We start from the raw sequence: 8,116 nt of genomic DNA on the forward strand, positions 1-8,116 counted from the left end.
GTAGAGATACAAAACGAAAAAAGAAATAATATGGAAAAGGAAGTAGAAATATTTTCTGATAAAACTGACAATTTTTACATGACATATTTTCGAAAAAATTGAGGAAATATATGAGGAAAATGTAAAAATTGAAGTTTTTCTTGTAAAATTTTACATATTCATTGGTAGACATACAAAAACAATTAGAGTCAATTGGAAAAACAAGTTGGAGACATTTGCTGATAAAACTGAAGAATTTCAAATATAATATTTCTGATTAAATTGAATAAATGCATGGGAAAATGTGAAAATGGAAGATTTTCTTGGAAAATTTTACATATACATGGATAGACATACAAAAACAAAAAGAAATAATTGGGAAAATTAAGTGGAAACATTTTCTGACAAAACTGACAATTTTTACATGAGATATTTCTGAAAAAAACTATGTAAATACATGGGAAAATGTTAAAATTGAAGATTTTCCTGGAAAAATTTACAGATACACTGTTGGACTTATTAAAACATTTAGAAATCAATGGAAAAGGGAAGAGGACACATTTCTGTTAAAGCAGACGATTTTCATATAATATATTTCTGACAAAATTGAGGAAATACATGGGAAAAAAGTTTAAATAGAAGTTTTTCTTGGAAAATTTTACAGATACATTGGTAGACATACAAAAATCATTTAGAAAGAAAAGGTTTAAATGAAGTAGAGACATTTTCTGTTAAAACTCACTCTTATAAAATATTGCTGACAAAATTGAGGAAACACATGAGAAAAATGATAAAATCGATAGTTTTCTTGGAAAATTTTATAGATACTTTTGTAGACATACAAAAAAAAAAAAAACAACCACTATGGCAAAGGAAGTGGAGATATTTTATGATAAAACCAACAATATACACACGGCAATATTTCTGAAAAAATTGAGGAAATACATGGGAAAATGTTAAAATTGAAGATTTTCTTTGAAAATTTTACATATGCATTTATAGACATCCAAAAGCAATTTGAATCAATATGAAAAACAAGGTGAAGACATTTTCTGATAAAACTGAAGAATTTCAAAAATCATATTTCTGAAAAAATTGAAGAAATACATGAGAAAAATGATAAAATGGAAGGTTTTATTGGAAAATTTTACAGATATATTGCTAGACATACAAAAACAAATAGAAATAATATGGAAAAAGCAGTGGAGTTATTTTCTGATAAAACTGACAATCTGAAAATGCCATATTTCTAAAAAAAATGAGGAAACATATGGGAAAAATATAGAAATTGAAGTTTTTCTGGAAAATTTTACAGAAACATTGGTAGACCATAAAAAATATTTAGAAAGAAATGGCTAAATGAAGTGGAGACATTTTCTGTTAAAGCTGAATGTTATCATATAATATATTTCTGACAAATTGAGGAAATACATGAGAAAAATGATAAAAGGAAGGTTATCTTGGAAAATTTTACAGATATTTCAGTAGACATGCAAAAACAAAAATAAATAATATGGAAAAGGAAGTAGAAATATTTTCTGATAAAACTGACAATTTTTACAAGGCACGTTTTGGAAAAATTGAGGAAATACATGGGAAAAATGTTAAAATTGATGTTTTTCCTGGAAAATTTTACATATACATTGGTAGACATACAAAAACAATTAGAATCAATTGGAAGAACAAGATGGAAAAATTTTCTGATAAAAATGAATTTCAAATATCATATTTCTGACAAATGTGGGAAATTATTAAAATGGAAGAAATTATGAGAAATATGTGGGAAAATGTTAAAATGGAAGATTTTCTTGGAAAACTTTACAGATACATTGGTGGACATACAAAAAATTTAGAAATAATTGGAAAAATGAAGTGGAGACATTTTTTGATAAAACTGAAGATTTTCATAAATCATAGTTCTGACAAAATTGAGGAAATATACGGAAAATGTAACAACTGAAGATTTTTGTTATTTTGCAATACATTGCAAATAAAAAACAATTAGAAAACATTGGAAAAAGGAAGTATAGATATTTTCAGATAAAACTACCTGTTTTCATATAATGTTTTCTGATAAAACTTAGGGAACACATGGGAAAAATATTAAAATGGAAGATTTTCTTGGACAATTTTACATATACATTGGTATCCGTAAACCAATAAAATAAATAATTGGGAAAAGGAAGTGAAGACATTTTCTGATAAAACTGAAGATTTTCATAAATCATGTTTCTGACAAAACTGAGTAAATACATGTGAAAAAAGTTTAAATTAAATTGTATTTCTGACAAAATTGAAGAAATACATGGGGAATATGTTAAAATTGAAGATTCCTTTGGAAAATTTAACAGAAACATTGATAGATATACAAAAACAATTAGAAATAAATGGAAAAAGGAGTGGGAGAAATTTTCTGACAAAACTGAAGGTTTTCATATATTTCTAAATAAAATTAAGGAAATACATGGGAAAATTGTTAAAATGGAACATTTTCCTTAAAAAGTTTTACAGATATGTACATTGACACACAAAAACAAAAAGAAGTAATTCGGAAAAGGAAGCAAAGGCATTAAAGAAAATGATGAGAGAAATGTTAAAATTGAAGATTCTTTTAGAAAATTTAACAGATACATTGGTAGATATACAAAGCCAATTAGAAATAAATGGGAGAAGGAATTGGAGATATTTTCTAATAAAACCAAATGTTTTCATATAACATTTTCTAAAAAAATTAAGGAAATACATGAGGGAAAATGCTAAAATGGAAGATTTTCCTGGAAAATTTTTCAGATATGTTGGTAGACATAGCAAAACAAAGAGAAATGATTGGGAAAATAAAGGGAAGACATTTTCTGATAAAACAGGCTGTTTTCACAAGACATTTCTGAAAAACGTGAGGAGATACATGGAGAAAATGTTAAAATTGAAGAATTTCTTGGAAAATTTTACATATACATTTGTAGACATACAAAAACAATTAGAATCGGAAAAATAAGGGGGAGACAATTTCTGATAAAACTAAAGAATGTCATAAGTCATATATCTGACAAAATTGAAGAAAACGATAGGAAAAATGATAAAATTGAGGATTACTTTGGAATATTTAACAGATATATTTTTAGATATACAAAAACTGATAAAACTGAAGGTTTTCATATAACAATTTTTTACAAAATTATGAAATATATGGGGAAAATGTTAAAATGGCAGATTTTCCAGGAAAAAATTTGGAGAAGCATTGCTAGACATGCAGAAACAAAAAGAAATAATTCAGAAAGAAAGTAAAGATATTTTCTGATAAACCTGATTATTTTCACAAGACATATTTCTGAAAAAATTCAGGTAATACATGGGAAAAATGTTAAAATTGAAGATTTTCTTGAAAAATTTTATGTATATATTGGTAGACTTACAAAAATAATTAGAATCAAGCAGAAAAAGCAAGGGGTAGACAATTTCTAATAAAACTGAAGAATTTCATAATTCATATTTCTGACAAAATTGAAGAAAATAGTGAGAGTAATGTTAAAATTGAAGATTCCTTTGGAAAATTTAACAGATACATTGGTAGATATGCAAAAACAATTGGAAATAAATGGAAAAGGGAATTGGAGGCGTTTTGAAATAAAACTGAATGTTTGAATATATCATTTTTGTTTCTGCAAAATTGAATAAATATGTGAGAAAATGTGAAAATTGAAGATTCCTTTGGAAAATTTAAGAGATTCTTTGGTATATATACAAAAACAATTAGAAATAAATGGAAAAAGGAATGGAAGGCATTTTCTGATAAAACTGAAGGTTTTCATATAACATTTTCTAAGAAAAATAATGAAATATAAGGGGAAAATGTTAAAATGGAAGATTTTCCTGGAAAATTTGTAGACACTTTGGTAGACACGCAAAAACAAAAAATAATACTTGGGAAAAGAAAGTGAAGACATGTTCTGATATACCTGACTATTTTCACAAGACATATTTCTGAAAAAATTGAGAAATTACATGGGAAAAAATGTTAAAATTGAAGATTTTCTTGGAAAATTTTTCTATACATTGGTAGACAAACCAACACAATTAGAATCAGTTGGAAAAACAAGAAAGAGACATTTTCTGATAAAACTGAAGTTTTCATGAATCATATTTGAGACAAAATTGAGGAAAATGATAGCTAAAATGTTAAAATTAAAGTTTACTTTGGAAAATTTAACAGATACATTGGTAGATATACAAAATCAATTATAAATGAGTAGAAAAGGAATGGGAGACATTTTCTGATAAAAGTAAAAGTTTTGATGTAATATTTTTTAAAAAAATAAGGAAATACATTGGAAAAATGTTAAATGGAAAATTTTCCTGGAAAATTTTTCAGGTGCATTGGAGGACAGACAAAACAAAACAAAAAAAAAAAATAATTGTGAAAAGAAAGTGAAGATATTTTCTGATAAAATTTACTATTTCTACAAGACATATTTCTGAAAAAATTTAGGAGGTACATGGGGAAATTGTTAAAATTGAAGATTTTCTTGGAAAATTTTACATATATATTGGTAGACATACAAAAACAATTAGAATCAATTGAAAAACAAGGGGGAGACAATTTCTGATAAAACTGAAGACTTTCATAAATTATATTTCTGAAAAAATTGAGGAAAATGATGGGAAAAATGTTAAAATTGAAGATTCTTCTAGAAAATCTAACAGATACATTGGTAGATATAAAAAACAATTAGGAATAAATGGAAAAGGGAATTGGAGATATTTTCTCATAAAACTCAATGTTTTGATATAACATTTTTTGAAAAAATTAAAGAAATACATGGGAAAATGCTAGAAGGAAAGATATTCCTGGAAAATTTTGCAGATACATTGTTAAACATACAAAACAAAAAGAAATAATTGGGAAAAGAAAGTGAAGACATTTTCTAATAAACCTGACTATTTTTACAAGACATATTTCTGAAAAAATTGAGGAAGTACATGGGAAAATGTTAAAATTGAAAATTTTTTTGACAATTTTATATATACATTTGTAGACATACAAACATGATTAAAGTCAATTGGAAAAACAAGAAAGAAACATTTTCTGACAAAACTGAAGATTTACATAAATTATATTTCTGACAAAATTGAAGAAAATGATGGGTAAAATGTTAAAATAGAAGTTTCCTTTGGAAAATTTAATAGATGCATTGGTAGATAAACAAAACTATTTAGAAATAAGAGAAAAAGGAATGGGAGACATTTTCTAATAAAACTGAACATTTTGATATAACGTTTTTCTAAAAAAATTCAGGAAATACATTGAAAAATATTAAAATGAAAGATTTTCCTGTAAATTTTGCAGTTAAGTTGGTAGACAGAAAAAAAGAAAAGGAAATAATTGGGAAAAGAAAGTAAAGACATTTTCTGATAAAACTAATATATTTCACAAGACATATTTCTGAAAAAATTGAGGAGGTACATGGGGAAAATGTTAAAATTGAAGATTTTCTTGGAAAATTTTACATATAAATTGGTAGACATACAAAAACAATTAGAATCAATTGGAAAAACAAAGGGGAGAACATTTCTGAGAAAAATGAAGAAATTCAAAAATCATATTTCTGAAAAAATTGAGGAAAATTATGGGTAAAATATTAAAATTGAAAATTCCTTTGGAAAATTTAATAGAGTCATTGGTTGATATGCAAAAACAATTAGAAATAAATAGAAAAGGGAATTGGAGATATTTTCTAATAAAACTGAATGTTTTAATATAATATTTTTCTAAAAAAAAATTAAGGAAATACATGGGAAAAATACTAAAAGGGAAGATTTTCCTGGAAATTTTTGCATATTCGTTAGTAGACATGCAAAAACAAAAAAGAAATAATTGGGAAAAGATAGTGAAGATATTTTCTTATAAACTTGACTAATTTTCAGAATATATAGTTCTGAAAAAATTGAGGAAATACATAAGGAAAATGTTAACATTGAAGATTTTCTTGGAGAATTTTACATATATATTGGTAGACATAAAAACAATTAGAATCATTTGGAAAAACAAGGGCTAGACAATTTCTGATGAAACTGAAGAATTTCATAAATTATATTTCTGAAAAAATTGAAGAAAATGATGGGAAAATGTTAAAATTGAAGATTCCTTTGGAAAATTTAATAGCTACATTGGTAGATATACATAAACAATTAGAAAAATGGAAAAAAAGAATTGAAGACATTTTCTAATAAAACTGAATGTTTTAATATAAAATTTTTATAAAAAATTAAGGAAATATATGGGAAAATGTTAAAATTGAAGATTCCTTTGGAAAATTTAATAGATACAATGGTAGATATATGACAACAATTAGAAATAAATGGAAAAACGAATTGAAGACATTTTCTGATAAAACTGAAAGTTTTCATGTAACATTTTTCTAAAAAAGTTACTGAAATATATAGGAAAAATGTTAAAATGGAAGATTTTCCAGGAAAAATTTTCAGATTCATGGGTAGACATGCTATATCAAAAAGAAATAAAACATCTTCACCAATCCTACATCAGATAGAGGGCTAATATCCAATATATATAAAGAACTTAAGAAGTTAGACTCCAGAAAACCAAACAACCCTATTAAAAAATGGGGTACAGAGTTAAACAGGGAATTCTCACCTGAAGAACTTCGGATGGCGGAGAAGCATCTTAAAAAATGCTCAACTTCATTAGTCATTAGGGAAATGCAAATCAAAACAACCCTGAGATTTTACCTTACACCAGTCAGAATGGCTAAGATTAAAAATTCAGGAGACAGCAGGTGTTGGAGAGGATGTGGAGAAAGAGGAACACTCCTCCACTGCTGGTGGGGTTGCAAATTGGTACAACCACTCTGGAAATCAGTCTGGCGGTTCCTCTGAAAACTGGGCACCTCACTTCCAGAAGATCCTGCTATACCACTCCTGGGCATATACCCAGAGGATTCCCCACCATGTAATAAGGATACATGCTCTACTATGTTCATTGCAGCCCTATTTATAATTGCCAGATGCTGGAAAGAACCCAGGTGTCCCTTAACAGAAGAGTGGATGCAAAAAAATGTGGTATATCTACACAATGGAGTACTATTCAGCCATTAGAAACAATGAATTCATGAAATTCTTAGGCAAATGAATGGAGCTAGAAAACATCATACTAAGTGAGGTAACCCAGACTCAAAAGGTGACTCATGGTGTGCACTCACTAATAAGTGGATATTAACCTAGAAAACTGGAATACCCCAAACATAATCCATACATCAAATGAGGTACAAGAAGAAAGGGGGAGTGGCCCCTTGTTCTAGAAAGACTCAGTGAAGAAGTATAGGGCAAAACCAGAACGGGGAAGTGGGAAGGGGTGGGTGGGAGGACAGGGGGAGAGAAGGGGGCTTATGGGACTTTCGGGGAGTGGGGGGCTAGAAAAGGGGAAATCATTTGAAATGTAAATAAAAAATATATCAAATAAAAAAACAAGAAATTTATTAAGAATCTAAAAAAAAAAAAAAAAAAGAAAAAGAAAATTTTACCTATCCAATGGTAGACATACAAAAACAATTAGAAAACACTGGAAAAGGGAAGTGTAGAGATTTCCTGATAAAACTGCCTATTTTCATAAAATGTTTTTCTGACAAAACTTAGGGAATACATGGGAAAAATATTAAAATCAAATATTTTCTTGGAAAATGTTACAGATACATTGCTGGACTTATGGTATGCACTCACTAATAAGTGGTTATTAACCTAGAAAACTGGAATACCCAAAACATAATCCACACATCAAATGAGATACAAGAAGAAAGGAGGAGTGGCCCCTGGTTCTGGAAAGACTCAGTGAAACAGTATGTGGCAAAACCAGAACGGGGAAGTGGGAAGGGGTGGGAGGGAGGACAGGGGAAGAGAAGGGTGCTTACGGGACTTTCAGGGAGGGGGGGGCTAGAAAAGGGGAAATCATTTGAAATGTAAATAAATTATATCGAATAAAAAAATTAAAAAAAATTAGTAAAAAAAAAAAGAAAGAAAATATTTAGAAATAAAGGGGAAAAAGTAGATGAGACATTGATGATTAAACAGACAATTTTCATATAATGTATTTCTGACTAAATTGAGAAAATACTTGGGAAAAAAG

Source organism: Apodemus sylvaticus, chromosome X (genome assembly GCF_947179515.1).
Source record: "Apodemus sylvaticus chromosome X, mApoSyl1.1, whole genome shotgun sequence".
In the NCBI taxonomy this organism is placed as follows: Eukaryota; Metazoa; Chordata; class Mammalia; order Rodentia; family Muridae; genus Apodemus; species Apodemus sylvaticus.